Consider the following 19,557-nt stretch of genomic DNA (forward strand, 5'->3'; position numbering starts at 1 on the left):
TTAGGTATCTCTTGTAAACAGTATATGGCAGAAGTGATAAAACTCTGGATTAACTCAGCTTAACAGAGGAAAAAAATTAAAACAAAAGTAAATAAATAAATAAATAAATAATGCATAAATAGATAAATAAATAAATAAATAAATAAATAAATAAATAAATAAATAAATAAATAAAACAGTACAAGTAAGCACTGAATTAAATCAGAAAATAAATATTCAGAAACCATCTCCAAATACTTTTCAGTCTGTCACGTCACTATTTAGGAATTAGACCAAAATAATCTGGGATAATTTCATAAATCAGGGACAGTGTTTAAATACTGGCACTGGTCAGTTCAGCTATAGACAAGATAACAAGGTTTCCGTTAACAAACATTTTCTGAAGAATATGTGCTACTCAGTTTCTGGCTATCTACACCAAATTTATTTATTTATTTTATTTTACATTTGTTGACTGGGAAAGTCCAACTGGATGTATGTCCATTTTCAGTGGAAGCATGGGGAGAAAAGCTCTACAGTTAAATTTTAAGCAAAATGTAAGGTATATACAGAAGCATTCAGATTTACATAGCACCAGACTTAACACTGACCAGTAACATAGCATTGAAGTGTAAGCGTTAACAGACTGAACACCTCTTTTACAGTTTTAGGTTTAGGCATTACATAATAGTGTGCATTGTTAGTAGGGGTTGCATTTTTTGCCTTATACAGTTTACTTGTGAGCAAGTTAGCCACAGTAGGGAGTATAGCAACAAAGAGAGCAAAGATTAGACATAGCAGGGAGTATAGTAGCAAGAGAAGAGATAGAAATGGAAAACTGGATAACAGGTTAAGTAAGAAAAGCAGGAGGAGTAAGTAGCTTAATTATAGAGTAAGAACAGAGGTGTAAAGAGAAAAGTGTAGTGGATAGACAACAGTGTCCTAGCAGTGATATATATGGATATTGACTAAAGGGTTAGAATTAGAGGTGGAACTGGAAGGAAGCTAGAGAAGTTGCCTTCTTTTATGATGAAGCTGAAGTCAGAGGGCAAGAGTAAGGAAAGTGGGTGGTAGAGGGGGTCAGCCAGGTGGGGAACATGTGCATATCCATGTGTGCTTTAGGTGTTCTTTCAAGAGTCTTTTAAATGTAATCTTTGAGCCTGGTGAGGTAATACCAGTAGGTAGGGTGTTCCAAATTTTGCCTATGTGGTTAAGGAAGAGAGAGTCCCCTGCTGTGTTGTTGGTCTTGGTGATCTTGATTAATTTTTTGCCGCTAGAGTGAAGTTGTCTAGTTTTAGCTTGTAGTTGTAATAGATTGGCCAGAGCTGGAGTTTTGTCTGGGAGTAGTAGGAGATTATGGGCAAAGGAACGTTGATGCTAATTTAGGAGATTAGGGAATTCAAGCCAGCCAGGTTGTTTTAGGCAATGGCAGTAGTAGGCTCAGTAGGGGGCACCTGTAGCAAATTTTGCAATTTGATTGTAACAGGTGTTGAGTTTGACAATTTCAGTTTTGGGTAAGTTGGTGAGAATGGGTGAGGCATAAAATAGTGTGGAAAGGAGGTGAGTTTGAGCAATTGTTATCCTAGCAGGTTGTGTTAGAAATGGTTTATTTTTATATAGACTGCACATTTTTGTGCAAATATTTTTAATGGTTTGATTTATATGCTGCTCAAATTTAAGGTTATTATCAATGGTCACTCCTAGCAATTTAGTGTGAGTGTTAGGGGAGATGACAGTCCCATCTCTGGACACAATATTAAATGGGCTGGGTATTGTGGTATATTTGTTAGGTGTAAATAGCACCAGTTTGCATTTTTGTGGATTTAGTATTAGGTTTTTGTAAAGAAATGAGTTTTCAGTGGTATGGAAGGCTTTTTGGGTTATAGAGAGGATTTTCTGAGGATCATTGGCTGAACAGACGATTGTTGAGTCATCAGCATATTGTATAACTGTTGCATCTTGACAGATGCTGTGGAGGTTATTGGTGAAAATGGAGAATAGGAGGGGACCTAAAATGGAACATTGTGGGACTCCTGTGGTGATTGGTAGCAGTGTGGATAGGTTGTTGTCCTACCAAACTGCTTGTTGTCTTCCTTGTAAATACTTCTGAAACCAAGCTAATGCTTGGTTACTAAGGCCAAGATCAGTAAGGGCTTGTCCTAGTTTAAGATGGGTGACTATATCAAAGGCCTTTGATAGAAAGGCCTTTGATAGGTCCAAGAATATGGCAGAAGTTAGATTGCCTGTGTGCTTGTTTTGGTTAATGAGGTTTGTAAAAGAGAGCAGAGTGGTGGTTGTGCTATAAGAAGGCCAAAATCCATGTTGAGTAGGAGAGAGAAGTTGGTTGTTAAGCAGGTATGGCTAAGTTATTGGTGTATGCATTTCTCAAGTATTTTAGTTAGTGGAGGCAAGATGGCTATGGGGCAATAGTTGGTGAGGTTGGTGGAGTTACCACCTTTATGGAAGAGATAATATAGGAGGTCTTCCTGATAGGTGGTATTGAGGTTTCTGAGATAGATCTGTTTAAAAGGATGGATATAATGAAGGCAAGTTCATTGGCAGCCAACTGAAGGTATTCAGCAGGTATCCTATCAGCTGCTAGTGTAGTAGGATTAAGTTTGGATAGCAACCTTTTGAGATAGTTGGTAGCGATGGGTTGAAATTTGAAGGTTGTTTTGGGTTTATCTACAGGTTCTGGGTAATTAGTGGTGGTGTATGTGGGCTGTTTTTGAACAAGATTAGAAACAGTTTCTATGAAATATTTGTTTAATGTGTCTGGTATATTTGTGATTTCACTAGTGGAGGTTGGAGGTGGGGTGGAGGGTCTGCTAGGCTGGAGTAGCTTATTTATTCCTGCCCAGAATTTCTTGGTGTTGTTGTGATGCTTGATTTGTAGCTGTAGCAAATACTTTTTTTATCTAGGAGAACTGTTATTTTTGTCTCATTCCTAAGTTTTTGGAATTGTTCCTTAGCTGCTGGGTTTTTTTGTGGCTCTCTGGTGATACCAGGCTTTGTCCCTTTCTGATATTCTATTTTTTAGTCTTTCCAGTAAGCCAGGGGGCTGTTTTCATTTTGAGTTTAGTAGTCCAGGCTGGAGTGTGGGCATTTAGAATTTCTAGGAAAGTGTTATTGAAATGGATTATGGCTTCTTCTAGAGGTAGTACTGTTAGTATGTTCCAGTTATGGTGCTTTGGCTCCAGTTTGAATTTGTTGGGGTCAAAGTTTTTTGTGTTATGGGTTGTTTGTAATATGGGGGTAGGGTCAGCCTGGGTTTTGAATTTTAGTAGGAAGGTGGGTTGATGGTCACTAAGGGAGTCCGGGAGGATGCCTGCTTGGTAAGTGGTATTGGTCTTATTTATTAAGATCCTGTTTAGGAGGCTCTCTTTGATATTTGCATTTCCTAATTTAGTGCTTGACTGGATGACTTGTGAGAAACTGTAGAGGTTGATATGGTTTGTGGGATTAATAGCTGAACATGTGTTCCAATCTATATTAAAGTCACCAAAGATGATAGTTTCCTGGGGCAGGTTTTGACTTGTCCATTGTAGGAAGGCTTCTATGGTAGGGATGTTGCTCCCTGGTGGTATACAGCATGTGATAATGTTGACTGACTTTGAGTTTGAATTTAGCTAGGAGGAGTTCAGAGTTGTTGAAAGAAGGGATTTGTGGATTAATAGTGGTGATATTTAGGGTGTTTTTTATAGAGAAATGCTACCCCCCTCTTTTTTTAGACAGTCTGTCATGGAATAGTACATTGTATCCAGCAGGAAGGAACTCATTGTCTGCTGTAGTGGGCTTTAGCCAGGACATAATATATCAGGGGAGTAGGTGGATAGTAATGCATGCAATGACTGTACCTTATTGTTAATACTTTGAATATTTAAGCTCAGAATTAGTAGGCTGGTTTTTGTCTAGTAGTGGGTAGATGGTTAGAGGAAAAGGTTAAATTAGCTATGGTAGTTTGCATAGTTGCATAGAGTTAGGCCTTGGATTTGGGTGTATGTCTCCTGCTAGGATCAGTTGGTAGTTTATATGATGTAAGAGTTTGGAAAGTTTAGTTAGGATGGCTATATACTTGTTTGTTGCTGGAGAGCTAGGAGTGACTGGGAGTAAAATGAGTGAGTTAGGTGCTATCGTAGTGTGAGGGTATAGGGTTGGGGATATGTGTTGGCTGTAGTGAGGAGTGTGAGGAATATAGGTGGAGGTATCTTTTGTTGGGGTAGCATAGGTAGCATTTAGTGTGGTTTGGCAAGAGGTGAGGTAGAGGGTTAGTGTTAGGATAAATAGGATAGTAAGATTGCATGAAAGTATAGTGATTATTCTATGATTATGTGATGGTTTCATTATTGTAGGTGGGGATATGGAGAGGGATGTAATTTGGTATAGGTTAAATGTCAAACACTATTTTCTTAATTTAATAATTTCTCTTCAGTCATAACATCAGAAATGTTAGAATGAAGTAAAATGGAGTGTAACTAAATGCCAAAATGACAAATGTTCCTAAACATCTACAATTAACAAGTTATGCAGGCTACGGTGACATTCATTCAGTTGCCCTGGCATTTACTAGCTGGCAGCTGAAGTACTAAAATGTATCCCTCATGAGTGAACTGTGAGCAAAAAAGAACTTTTTTATCGAGTATTTCAACCTGTGTCATTAGTTTGCAGGACTGCCTGACCTACCTTTCAGAATTGCCAGTAATACTTTATGAACTGGGTGAGTGCCATTCTGCAGGCCTGAGGAAAAGTTCTTTTTTTAATCACAAATGGCAACTACAAACTTCATCTACTTGTAAATAGCCCTTACTGGTTGATATGTGAAGAATTTTCTAAACCGGAACTCTTTTTAAACCCATATGACAAGGCTTGTTTCTAAGCATTTGCAACAGGAATTTGATGATGAAGCATGTGTCCTGGACGTTTTTCCCAGCTCAGCCAAATCTTTTCATGTTAGAAATAGCTGCACCTCACTACTCTCCTTCTGGTCATTTGCACAAAATATTCAGCACAAGTCCCATACCCTACATCAGAAGCCTAGCGCTCCCTATTAAAAGTGTAAAACTCATAACTGTGTGTCCAGCAACTAAAAATAGTAATTCTACTACTACTAATAATAATAAATAAATACATAAAGCATGAATCAGAGACATCGACAGCAAATCAGAAAACATCCTGTAATGACACTAGTGCATTTTAGCTGGGAGTGTCAACCCACCTCAATATCACTGGCCCTTATATATACTGACTTTTAGATAGCTATGCCTCAAAGCAACAAGGATATTCCTAGGTGCCGCAACCTTAGATTAGAATATACACTTTTTTTTTTGCAAATCCAGTGATGCAGCTCCAAGAATCAGAATGGTTGTCCTTAAAATTTATATCAGAGCCCAAGTCTAGATTTACAGTAGACTAGAATTTCTGCTGATTACAAATTTATCTCCATGACTAAGCAATGGACCCCCACCCCAGTGTAGTGCTAGACCCTGTCTTCATTAGAGCTGAGGTGTGCAGCAAGCTATCTGAGTCATCCATGTTGTGAAGAGAAGGCCTATAGCATGGTCTGATGTGTAAAGTATGGCCTATGAGCTGATAAAATGCATTCACGCCCTAAGATTGCCAGGAGTTTCAGAGGCATAACTGTTTCAGTATAACGTAATTTTCCAGTTGGTAATGCCAGTAGCACAGTTTAAAGCTGACTTGTCATTAGCACAGTAGTTTTATACTTTTTAAAATCCCTGAATACTTTCCTCATTACTATGTTGTACATGACCCCAATTCATAATAATCTGAGGATCTGTTCCCCCATCACCTAAAAATCAGAGCCTACATTTAGGATTTGGACTTATACCCCATTCCTTCATCTGTGCAAAAGGGAGGCACATACAATCTAGTTTATCTAATAACTGAAATGTATAGATGAATATTATTTATTGTTTTTGCAGTCATTCTGTTTTCATTCTGCAGGGCCTTGGTTTATAGGTGCATAGTTATATACTAGGCTAACGAGCACTAGGGCCTTTATAAGCCTAGCACTGCAGTCCAACCCAGTTGTATCTGTTTGCATCATGGATGTTTTAGGAGGGGGTAAGTTAGCTAAAAAGTTTCTAGATGTTATGCTGTGGGGAGTATGCTAGTTTGGGCATTACTGTCTAACTCTATCTATCAGAGGCATGGGGCCATAAACAGGGTTAATTTCCAATTTCCTATTCATTAAACAGGGATAGGGATGGACTCTGCTTCACATGGATGGGGAGCCTGTTCTCGAGCACAGGGATTCTTTGAGACACATCACTCTACAATTTTAATATAAGTTTTTTCATCCTCATAAAATGGACATTTGAGTACAGGAATTGTTATCAGCAGAGAAAGTCTGTTTTATGACCCTATTTGCAGTTACAACCCAAAAATTTGAAACTATCTATCTAGCTTTAGATACTTACTGGGGCATTTAGGTAATCCTGTGGCCTGAGGCTATCATCACAGGTTCTGAAGGTGTAGTAGCCTCATCTGAGCTTATAAAATTGGTGTAGTTTAGTACTGACAGACCTTTGAGCAGTGAGAAGAGATATTACCGCCTAGCTCTTCCCTTGAAAAACTAAACCTATTTTTTTTTTATAAAAACACTTATGTAGAAGAGTAATTTGTAATTAAAAAAATAGGTTTAGATCTTAACTGACAATTTTTCTTCAGGAGAAAGTTGATGTTTTCAGTAATGTAAAATATGACACCAATAGTCTTTACTTATAAAGGGTGGCCATGGTTGTGCAGTGGTTAGCATTGCCACCTCACAGCAAGAGGTTTTCTAGTTCAATGCTCAGCTGGGGTGCCTTCTGTGTGGAGTCTGCATGTCCTCCCTGTGGTTGTGTGGGTGTCCTCCGGGTGCTCCAGTTTCCTCCCACATCCCAAAGACATGCAGTAGGTGGATTGGACACTCTAAATTGGCCCTAGGTGTGTGTGTGTGTGTGTGTGTGTGTGTGTGTGTGTGTGTGTGTGTGTGTGTGTGTGTGTGTGTGTGTGTGTGTGTGTGTGTGTGTGCCTTCTGTGGAAGGATGGGCACTGGGGTGGCAACTCGACACCGTAAAACTCCACTGCCAATCATGAGCAGACAGATGATCCACTGTGGCGACCCCTGACCAGGAAAGAAGAAGTCTTTACTTATAAAACTTTCACAAGGCAGCATGTGAAAATTGTAAGCAAGTTGCATATTATTATTTTCCTAGAGTAGTATTTGTTTATTAATTTTTCAAGGTTAATGAGTTGGTTTGCACACCCTTTTTAGCTGTAACTGCTTCTAAAAGTCACATAGACATACAGTTACAAAAAATATTGGTAGAGACATGAGAAACAATTACTGCAATAACCAAAACACAGATATCAACATTTGTATTAAGAAATAAGCCTTGACTTTATCTGTTATAAAAATACATTAGAGGTTTAGACATAAGTGCTCAATAAAACTTTCTGGACTATAACAATCCTGTGTGCGCTTATATGTCTGGCTTTAGCTTCAGCTTTTTAGCTGTTTAGCTTTTTTATTTTATATGCAGTGTGTAATGTTTTTATTTAAGGTGAAGTCAAAAACAAAGACTGGCCAGTGAATGCACTGTAGAGCGTAACCTGAGTATAGTATTGCATTCATCAATTTTCATTTTTGCTGTGTCTATTCTGGCCCAAAGTTGTAGACCTGATGTTGCCTCTTTGCCTATTCCATGGATTATTGCTCTTCTCCATATGCTGGTTCTAACAATGTCTCATCAGCTAGTACCTCCTCTGCCACTAGTTCCAGTTTGTTTGGCCCTTTGATGGTAATTTCCTGCTCTAGCCACCTACTTACAAAAATGTTGTGAAGCATTGCACAGGCAGCAAATATCATGTACCGATCTCCAAACCATTCTGCAGCATGCTACCAGAAGAATCTAGTCAGCAAAAACAGGCCATCAGATGTCCAAGCACATTTAACAGTGGTTGGGGTCTGTATCAGTGTGGTGCTGTGTTGCCTCTCAGCCATGCTCTGTGGGTTTTATAACAGTGTCATTAGACATGGTTCCACACAAGATCTAGCATTACTCATAACATGTTCATGTGGGAACTCAGTCTGCATAAATTGCTGGTCTAGGTTGGACATGTGTCAGATGCCGTAATCATTGGAACTGCCTGGATGATATGCAATATATATATATATATATATATATATATATATATATATATATATATATATATATATATATATATATATACATATATACTGGACCCTTTGCATTGCACACAAACTTGCAGTTAATGGAGGTGAAACCCTTCTGATGAATGTACATGTGGGTGTAATCACTGGCCCCTGGAACTAGAGATAAATGGGTTATTTCACAGAATGTCCACATAGTGGTGTATCTCTCCTCGGTGACCCTTGGAAATTACATATGCTCCTCCACATGTTGCAGAAACTGGTGTGATACTTGAAGAGGAAATGCATGGGATACATCCACTGTGATCCATGAGCATCACTGGAAGATACATGTAGGAAGGATAGTCAGAGCTACATGCACACATGTTGCTGTCCATAGGGATCGGTATTCCACAAGATTTTATATGAGAACAGCACATGTCTACCAGCTGCCATATGGTGTCTGTGTTCACGCAATAAGTCTACTACGTACTTGTCATTGAAGTGATAGCATGTTAACCAAGATTGGATCCTTCTGTGACAAGAAGTGAGACAATGCACTCCCCCACTGTGGACACTAGTTGTGAGAATGGCCTCTAACATATACTGTTTAGATAAGACAATTGCTATATCTGGTACTGTAGTGTCTCTCTCTCCCATTTCACCAAGAAATCTCAGTGTGCAGAATCGCTGGTGGATGTGACTGACTGTGCAATTTTTTTTATACATTTCTGAATCACTCTGCCATATTGTTTACCCACATTTTCATTTGCCAGGGGGTCATGACAATAATGTTGCTCATTTATATATCATTATGGAGTTTTAAAATATGCTGCCAACTATCCACTTTCACCTGCTTAGATGACAACTATACCTGTATCCTTGCATCAGCCATACCCTGCAAGCCTTTGCTCATTGTGAAATTTTGCCTAAAGTAATGTGCTATTTGTTTCTACATCCTGGCCTTAGTATTCAGCTGTGGCTAGAATTCAATAAAATGTTCACCATTTTTGCTAACTGCCCAACACACTTTGGTCCATCTGAGTGACGGAGGTTGAAAAAACATAATTTACAAACAGGTATAACTGTGAGAAAGACCTCATTATTGGCTCATTACCACATCTCTGAATCAAACGAATGCACTGTCAGACGTGACCACTCTAATCTTCTCCCTAGCAGTCCGTGCACTGTGTTAGCAAAGACAACCCTCTACACTCACATACAGACACACAAACACATGCCCATTCAGATACCTATGTATAGATGCACAGTCTCTGACAGTCCTACAGACAAAAAAATCTCTTTTCCAATAAAATGGAGTTAGCAACTTTGCAAGCATTTTAGTAGTATATATTTAACAATGAATGAAACCATCAGATCCTTAGTTTAATAAGCTTTGCCAAATCCAAAAGTTGTGCAGTTTTTAAAAAAATGCAAAACTGCTCCATATAGAAACTCAGATATTAAATCATGTTTTCCTCTTGACATAAGCATGCATGTTACTGAGGAGATCTATGCCTAGTGTGGTTTTATGTGTCTGTTAATGCCATCCAACCTGCTGGAAGAGTTTCATGCTCTTTCTGCAGAAAAACACATACTTAAAAAACATTTAAGAAGTTGTGTCTGAGGGCTGTCTTGCAATGCCTCATCTAAGTGGATTTGTTACTGGCAGGCACCTTGTTAGTAATTTCCTTTTTTCCCAGCTGGTCTTGCATTTCATTCTAAGGCAAGCAGTGTGATATGTATTACTCTACACTGCAGTTGATGCTGTACACAGCTTGCTCCAGTCAACAGCACACAGTGGAAAACATCTTTAGTTCTCAACAAAACAAAAAAATCCACCTAGACAAAATCATTTCTGAAAAGAAATTGTGCACAGAGGCAGTCTTATGGAGGAACTTGGATGTCATAAACTACAAAGCAACTAATTTTCCCAAAAACTGATGTATATGTCCATTTCTCAGACTAGCTAGGCTTCTTCTTTCTGTGTCATGACAACTGTAAGAATAATGTTTACATCCAATAAAATCATGCTTGCATATTTCCATGCATGCAACTTTTAATTCTCCACTTCCATTCATAACCTCAATGTTTAAGGATTTATGCATTTGACTGATGTCTTATTTTGCTGTTTACTCTTTCAATGTATTTCAATAAAGTTAACTTGTGGTCATGGTTAATGCATATTTTATAATGCTCACTTACACTGTCAGAACATGCTCCTGCCATTATATAATTTAAGTTTCATAGTTTCATAGTTTCATAGTATAGTACTAGGCTATCTGCCCTGGGGCATTTGTAAGCCTAGCCATAGTGATGTGGCTTTTGCCACCCCATGAAATGGTACAAAAATGTATAGAATAAATCTAGAATACTGTGCCTCTGTCTAGTAGTGACACAGTGAAAGTCCCCTTATATAATAGAATTAGTTTACTGTGCCCCTGTCTAGCATTGACACAGATGTGACCCCTGGGGTAAACTTACGATCTCCCATCCACTCATCAAGATCTCTCTTGAAGAGAGTCAGTGAGGGGCTCTGCTTAATATGAACTGGGATCCTGTTCCAAAGCATGGGAAGCCTCTGGGTTATGAATCTATCCCTCCAGCATGTCCTATTGATACTTGTGCCGAGGTTTAAGTCTTTAGCTCTCGTGGTCCTGATGGATTTGGATTTTTTGAGGTGGAGCATGTCCATCAGATCCTGATTGGACATGGCCTTGTACGTCAGGCAGAGATCACCTCTGAGCAGGCGGTATGCTACTGAATAGAGCTGAAGTTTCTTTAGTCTGGCAGAATAAGACATATGTTGGAGACCCTTGATCCTTTTGGTGAGGTACTTTTGTGGTCTCTCCAGCTGTTGCAAGTGCTGGGTGAGGTACATACCAAATGGGGCACTGTACTCAATCATGGGCCTGATGAGGGAGGAATATAGGGGTACAATGACATCCTTGGATCTGGATGTGAAACCCTTCATGATGAGGTGTGCAAGGTAGAATGTTTTTCTGACCACTTTGGCAACGTGGGTGTTAAATGAGAGGTTGCTGTCTACTTGGGTCCCTAGGTCTCTAATTACTTTTTCCATACTCAGTGGGTTGCTGTCTATGTGATAATTTGTGGGTACTTTGTTTTTTCCAAAAGGAATGACTATACATTTTTTGGCATTTAGTTTAAGGCCGTGACTACGGCACCAGTTGTCCGTTTCAGTGAGGCCTTTTTGCAGGATGTGTGTATCTGCTGGTGTATCGACTATGGCACCTAGTTTGCAGTCATCTGCGAACTTTGTCAGCCACAGCTCTCCCATGTTTGCTTTAACATCTGAGAAATAAATGCCGAACAAGAGGGATCCCAGGACAGATCACTGTGGGACACCACTTGTGACTGGCTTTGAGTCTGACATTGCTCCAGCGATTTTAACTTTATGGGTTCTGTCCTTTAGCCAGTTTGCAACCCATCTAGTGACATAAGGGTTTACTTTTAAGCTGTTTAGCTTATCTATGATGCCTGAGTGGGGTATTGTGTCGAAGGCCTTAGCCAAGTCCAGGTATGCTGTATGGACTGCTTTGCCCTCATCAATGGCTCTAGTGACTGTTTCGAAAAAGTCAACCAGGTTTAAAAGGCAGGATCTGCCCTTTACAAAGCCGAACTGGGTGGGGTCAAGCATCTGTAGGTCCCCTATGTCTCCGTTTATGAGTTCCATAATGATTCTTTCCATAGCTTTGCAGACCAGGCTAGTCAAGCTTATGGGGCGGTAGTTTCCAGGGTCTGTAGAGGGACTCCCCTTGTGGAGTGGGACCACTGTTGCTGTATGCCAGTGTTCAGATACATGTCCCGAAGTAAGGCTAAGGTTAAATAGCATTTTTATGTGTGGGTTTAGCTCCTCTTGGAGTTCACGTAACACGCACCCCGGGATACCGTCAGGTCCCATTGATGCTGTGTTTTTTTGCTTTGTTTAGGGTGGTACTCACTTGGACATCTGAGATGACAGGGAGATTACATTCAGCTGGGATAAGTATTTCTTCTTTTGGGGGTGAAGGAGGCGAGAAATTTGCACTGAACCTGTCAGCCAGAATGTTAGCAATATCTGTGGGTTCAGTGTATTTTTTGTTGTTGTGAGCCAACTCTGAGCATATCTGAGGGTTTCCGCCCAGGTTTCTAACATAGCTGAAGAAGGCTTTGTGGTTATCTTTAGTGTCCTTAGCGATTTTTCTCTCAAAGTTTGCCTTGGATGTTTTTATGAGAGAACGTAGTTTTCTGCTAATGTTGATCAGAGATGTCTTCCCTTCATGGGATTTTGCTCTGACATGCAGTAGCTTCCTTCTTTTGTTATACAATTTGTTTATGGCTGAGGTCCACCAGACAGGACGCTTACATTTGGTGGAGAGGGACTTGGATTTGTTTGGGATTGCATGATCCATGCATTCTTGGAGATGTCCATAGAAAGCATTTGTGAAGGATTCGGCATTGTGGGATGTGGTATCCACTGGCCCAGTGGGCTTAAAGGATACCATCTCAGTCTTAAGAAGAGTGAAGTCTGCTTTTGAGAAGTTTTTCACTGTGGTCTTTTGTGCTGGGGGTGGAGGTGGGATATGTATATCCAGGGTGATTAGTTTGTGGTCAGATCTTGCTAGTGAGGGGTATACTTCCGCTGTGGAGCATTTTGTCCCCATGTTTGTGATGATCAGGTCTAGTATAGTATCTCCCCTAGTGGGAGAGGTGACTAGTTGTTCCAGTGCATTTGAATTTATGAATTCCAGGAACCTTTGGGCTAGGGTATTAGGGCTAGAATAATGTACCCAATCTATGTTTGGGTAGTTGAAGTCTCCCAGTATGATGGTATTTTGTGATACATTCATATCCTCTAATGTCTTCAGGAATTCTGAGTGGGGTTCTTGAGATTGGGAGGGTGGTCTGTAACATGCTACCAGTTGTATAGCAGTTTTGCCTATGGTTAGTTGCACCTGTATGGTCTCTGATGCTTCATGTGTTGCTACTAACCTGGAGGTGTGGGTGTCCTTTATGAATATGGACACTCCCCCTCCCTTTGTGGTTCGGCCCGGGTTTTGGGGCCGAAAAGCATGATACGAGGTATAGCCTGGTAGCACTGGGGTGCTCTCTGGAGCCTTGAACCAGGTTTCAGTTACTGCACAGACGTCGATGTTCTCCATGCTGAGGAGTGCATCAAGTGCTTGCATCTTGAGATTTAGACTTCTGGCATTGAGCAGCATTACGCTTAGTTTTTTTCCATTTTTGTTTTCTAAGGAGGTGGGTTTGTCTTTTGAGCCTTGCCTAAAAAAGGCACTATGGGGGGTGGCAAGAGCCTTAGCCAATATCCAGAAGCCCAGTGGTGACAAGTGAAAGTCATCCCTTGCAAAGCAGCATGGCTTGTCCAACATATCATCCCAGGCAGACAGACATTGGATCCCCTTAGAATGACACCAGTACTTGAGCCAATTGTTAAAGCTGATCATCTTGTCTTTGTATTGTGGTATCATTCTTGGTGAGGGCAAGATGCTGCTCAGGGTCAGGGTCATACCAGCCTGGGCTACATAATCAGAGAGCTCCTGTATGTCTTTTTTCATGTAGTCCAGGGAGGTACGTCTCAGGTCATTCACACCAGCATGGACAATGACGGAGTCATATTTGTACTTGCTTTGGAGTGACCTGAGTACGTGTGTTATGTGGCAGATCCTAGCTCCCGATAGACAGCTCACAGTCACCCTCTCCTTGTTCAGCCTGGTCAGTGGGACATCAGTGTGTCTGACTATGGAGTCACCTATTACTAGTGTATCAGGCAAGGTGTTTGGCCTTAAGGGCTGTGATTGGTCGACACACTGATTTATTGAAGTATATGTTGCATGTGTTTTGTTTTGAGGTGGTGGATTTTTGAATGTCTGCTTTGGGAGCCTCTGTTGTTTTGGTAAGTTTTTTATTAGAGCCTCTGAGTATGTCTTTGTGTTTTTATGTGTTTGGTTTGCAGTTGTGGTAGGTCTATGTGGGACTGGGATTGTTGTGTGTGTGGTTGCCATCTCCTCCTGTCTGGTCATGCCAGCCCTGAGTTGAGAGAGTTCAGCCTCCAGTTTGGCTATATAGTTGCATCTCTCACATGTATTTGTGTTTGTTGGGAGGAGGAGAGGGTTGTCTGTGTACATGAGACAATTGTAGCATTGTCTCAAGATGCCCAGATTGACCAGCTGAACTGGAGACGACGCCAGTAATCTACCACTCGACATGCTAGAACAGTATAAGGGAGTGGTATGCCTTTAAGGGAAGTGGGTATTCACATGGGTGGTAAGTAGATGTAGTGCTTTACTTAGTACGAGATTGCTTACTTAGTAGAGAAGTACTGAGAACAAGTGCTAGGCTTATAATACAGTGAGTAGTCTGGTTATACTGAGAGTAGAGCTTCCTTAAGGGAAAATTTGAAGAACAGACTTGACGGAGCCAGAAAAAGTTTAACCTTGTTTAACCGGCGCTGCTCTATGTGCATGACTGCGCAAAGCCATGCAAATGCGGATTTTAAACAGTGAACTACAAACGAGCTGGAAATGGTCCCAGACAACCAATTACTACAGCTTCTTGTGCTGAGGTCACTTCCCCCAAGGACAGGTAGGCTGCTCAAGGCTCCCCACTCCCACTGGTGAGCAAAGAAATTTCCTTCTATCCAAGTAAGGTAATGGACAACACAGGAACTACACCACAGCCCAGAATACAGCAATGCCTGTAAACTGGTCTAAACTAGTCGAGGAAGGCGGGAAAACAAGGATTATTTTTTGTTTTATTTTGGTAGAAACACACAGAAAATGCAGAAACAGTGATAAATTAGTTACACAGGCTAGCACACTTTAGTGGGCAGCCTCCACAGTTAAATTAAACAAACAAACAAGCAAACTTTCGATCAAATTCGACCAAAATGTAACTTTAAGTGCAGATTTTAAAATAATGCAGCAATCAGTTAAAAAACAGTTCAGGCTAGTTCAAGGTAAGCTACAGAAGTTATTTCAAGTGAAAAAAGCAAAGATACTTAAATCCAGAAGGTAGTCGCTTTTCTGAGTGCCCTGCTGCTAGGACCACTCTGTAAACCCACGTGGAGCTTGTCTGAGCAGTATAGCCAGAAAAAAACGCCCAGAGGCAAATTTTAAACAGTGAACTACAAAAGAGCTGGAAATGGTCCCAAACAACCAATTACTACAGCTTCTTGTGCTGAGGTCACTTCCCCCAAGGACAGGTAGGCTGCTCAAGGCTCCCCACTCCCACTGGTGAACAAAGAAACTTCCTTCTATCCAAGTAAGGTAATGGACAAGACAGGAACTACACCACAGCCCAGAATACAGCAATGCCTGTAAACTGGTCTAAACTAGTCGAGGAAGGCGGGAAAACAAGGATTTTTATTTTGTTTTTTTGTTTTTTTGGTAGAAAAACACAGAAAATGCAGAAACAGTGATAAATTAGTTACACAGGCTAGCACACTTTAGTGGGCAGCCTCCACAGTTAAATTAAACAAACAAACAAGCAAACTTTCGATCAAATTCGACTAAAATGTAACTTTAAGTGCAGATTTTAAAATAATGCTGCAATCAGTTAAAAATCAGTTCAGGCTAGTTCAAGGTAAGCTACAGAAGCTATTTCAAGTGAAAAAAAAGCAAAGATACTTAAATCCAGAAGGTAGTCACTTTTCTGAGTTCCCTGCTGCTAGGACCACTCTGTAAACCCACGTGGAGCTTTTCTGAGCAGTATAGCCTTATAGCATTTGCAGGAAGGACCTTTAGGGGGAAGAACACTCTAAACTGGAATAGTCTTTTTCTCCCAGAGGTCCATGTCTAAGTCCTGAAAAGGACTTAGATGTCTAAGTCCTTGTAGGGGCTTATCTGTTCTTTGAGGAGGTGGTCCTGTGTAGCCTGAGGAGGACTGTTGTTAGCCCTGAGTAGGGCTGTTTTAGCCCTGAAGAGGCTGTTTTTAGCTCTAGGGCTGTTTTTGGCTCTGAGAAGGGCCTTTGTGGAGTGGTGGTCATCAAAAGGACCCTTTTAGTCCTCACAAGGACTTTTCGTGCTATACAGATCTCTTGTTGGCTCTAATAAGGACCTTTGTATCTACTATTTGGAATGGGTGGTGCTGGTGGTCCTTTCCTTATTGCCAGTTAGTCCGTACAAGGCCTTTTGTGCCCCCTTGCGGATCAATGCTGGGTTCAGTGGTGAAATCCCAGTGGGCCCTAGTAAGGACCATGATAGCCCTTAGAAGAACTGGTTCTGGCCTGTGGATTAAGAGTTAAAAACTGTAAGACTTACAACACTAATATATAACAGACCAACACAAATGCAAAACATGTAACATTTGGTACACATAGAATATATAAACTGGAATGCAAGGTGATTCCTGATAAAGGAAGGCTTCTGGAGACAGTTCAAGTCCAACAATGATCCTTTATTGTTCAGTTCTTGCAGGTTACAAAATTCAGTCCCAACTTCCTCCAAGCATTGTTCTGAGTGACTAAGCATACTGCACTGTGCTTTCTTTTATACAGATAGAAGGGGGAGTGTCCAGTTAGTCAGCCAACCACCAGGGTGAAGGTTTGAGTGGTGCGTGGCCTTTATTGGGTCATCCCTCTGGTGGGTGTTGCTAACTGGTTACATTTTTCCAATAGGTCCAAATTGCTATTTCATCCAGTAGCATTTTGTTACAATTCTTATGGCTGTTTTTCACCTAATCTCAAGTCTTTTGCCCTTCATTAATGCATATTAATGGCTTAGTTTATTAATCTTACTCCAGTTATTATTGGTACACTTCTAGTTAACTGTATTATATTAATTAGACATTAACAGGATGTGTGCTTAGTACAAGTGTGCCACATTAATCAAATCCTCAGGATGACTTATCTTAGATAAAACATGCAACAAACATATTAACATGAACACATAGAAGCAGATAAACAGAATGTACTGGGAGAACCCAGCTAGAAATACCCTGGTTGTACCTTTATCAATACTCAGAGTCAAAACCAGTGCTTTCACACAATAGCTTCTTCAGGAAGGACGGAAAGTGTGGGGGGACCCACAATGGTTGATGTCGAACAATTTAAGTCATTGTCCCTAGTGTTGGGAGGGTGAATTTTTAATTTTTGATTTGAAGTCACTTCACAGTTTTAGGAAAAGGCTCAAAACGCCACCCTGGGAAGGTAAACTAACACACAACTCCACCTGATAGATACATTCTGAGGAACCCCTCATTAGACAAAGGCCAGGTATAATGATGTGGCAATTTTACTACATATCTCTTCATGGAAAGAATTATAAGACAGGGACACCCTCTCAACACTAGGGACCATGACCTAAATTGTTAGACATCAATCATTGTGGGTCCCCCCACACTTTCCTTCCTCCCTGAAGAAGCATTGTGAAAAAGCATAAATCAAAGAAAGCCTCTGGTTTTGCTCTATATTAAGTTTTCTTGTTTTATAGGTGTGCTGTGAATACAGGCAGGGTAGAAGAACAGAGAGTTTTCCAAGACCATCCAGCGGTTATTTGCTGCTCTGTGTCATACACATTAATGCAGACTGTTAAACCGACTTTAAGATGTGGAGCCACTTTCTGAAAATCAGTGAAACCCTCAGGTGGGGTTCTATTTGCAAGTCATCTCCCCTTCTATACCTCTTCTATATGCCACTATTCACTGTAAACATTAATGCAGATGGGGGATAGAAAGAGATATTACCAAGTGTAGCTACAGCCTACAGCTCTGCTGTTGTGATCCGAAGGCATTAATGCAAGTTGTCTGCAAAGGGTTATTCCTCTTTACCAACATACTGCATTTTAAAATGACTGCAAAAAAGCAGGATTGCCTTGACTCTTTGAAGATACTATTGTGTCTGCACCGTGACTTATGCCATACAAGCAGTGCAACCTGCAGCTACTATTGTATACATATGGTGGAACTGAAAATAATTTTAACAAATGTAGTTATGATAGCCTGCTTTGTACTTCATGTATATTAGCAAGCAACATGTAGCAGTTTAAAATGATTGTAGAAAGACATTAGGCATTGTAATGCTGACTATTTCAATACACTAAACACATATTGTTAGGATGAAATGGCAGCTTATGGATTCAGGTTCACCCTGCAAGACACATCTCCTCATTAATATCAATGGTAAAATATTTTTATCAGATGGCACATCATTTTAAAGATTTATTTACTTCCATGCAAATTTGCTATGATTCTGTATATGCATACAAGTTTGCTTTGATTGTAATCAGCACTCTAGAAATAGTTTTCTGACAGGATCAAGTCAATGCAAATATTGAATGATTATTATTCATTTCAAACTGTTCCCGGTGCTATCACTTTCATTAAATAGAGTTATAAATGAGGATATAAGCCAGGGTTATTTTTCAAATTTAATAACAGGAGAAGGCTTTCTTTGAATGTTAAAAAGTGGAAAAAGCTTTGACAGGTGATATTTACATCTGTTTCTCTCATAATAAAAGTCTAATTCATAGTTTCTAGTTCAGCTAGCACAATACTCTCTTCAATGTAAAGATAGGTCTGTCTGCACACAAAATTGTCATTTAAATGACAGCTAGTCAGTAAGAACACTGATCACTAATACTGTTTGATTGTACCTGACTACATACATACCTGCTGGAATGATTGTAATAACTGCATCCAACTGTGCATGATTCCCTGTTTTTATATTAGGTCATTTGACTCTGGCACAACCGGTAGCAGACTTGTCTTTGGTGCAGAAGACTGTGGGTTTTATTCCCACAGCAGGTAGATGAATTGCTGACAGTGCAATGCAGCATGAGGGGACTGCTGCCCTCCCAAGTGTGTCATCCTTCAGATAACATGCTAAACTGAGGTCTCATCTACTTGACTTTGTGGTAGCTCAGGTGAATGTAAAAATGCACATGCCACCTATTAAAAAGACTACAGGAAGTTCTTCAATACCCTGGCCAAATTTCCTTAGTAGTATAAACGTACCTTGGGTTTCCCCAGAAAAGAGACTATTAGCTTAATGGGATTACCTCTCTCAAAAAGGGATACATAAGATAAATAAATACACTACATTTGGACTAAGAACTAATTTAAGAAATGTTATATTGGCATTGTTTAAAGGAGGAAATCAAATGTGTAGCATCTTCTTTTCAGAATGATTCTGAGTCAAGGGAGCATTATAAAACAAGTGTTAACTTTGGAAGTGTTAGGACATTCTCTCATTTTGGGTACTGCTTTTCAGATTGTCATGAGCTAGCCACCTGATTGTATGAACATTGGTTCTAATTTTAACTGCTGAAGTGACACCTCAACTGAATGGATGGATGGATGGATGGATGGATGGATGGATGGATGGATGGATGGATGGATGGATGGATGGATGGATGATTGGATGGACGGATGGATGGATGGACGGATGGACGCATGGATGG

At 40.3% G+C, this 19,557-nt stretch overlaps 1 protein-coding gene across 2 annotated transcripts in view; it reads left to right on the forward strand.

Annotated features, from left to right (window-relative positions):
* The window catches only part of LOC122788074 (keratin, type I cytoskeletal 15-like), a 170,202-nt gene that overhangs the window by 133,660 nt on the left and 16,985 nt on the right, over window positions 1–19,557 (forward strand). The gene's annotated exons all lie outside the window — the stretch shown is intronic.

Source organism: Protopterus annectens, chromosome 13.part0 (assembly GCF_019279795.1).
Source record: "Protopterus annectens isolate FY-2018-M chromosome 13.part0, PAN1.0, whole genome shotgun sequence".
In the NCBI taxonomy this organism is placed as follows: Eukaryota; Metazoa; Chordata; order Ceratodontiformes; family Protopteridae; genus Protopterus; species Protopterus annectens.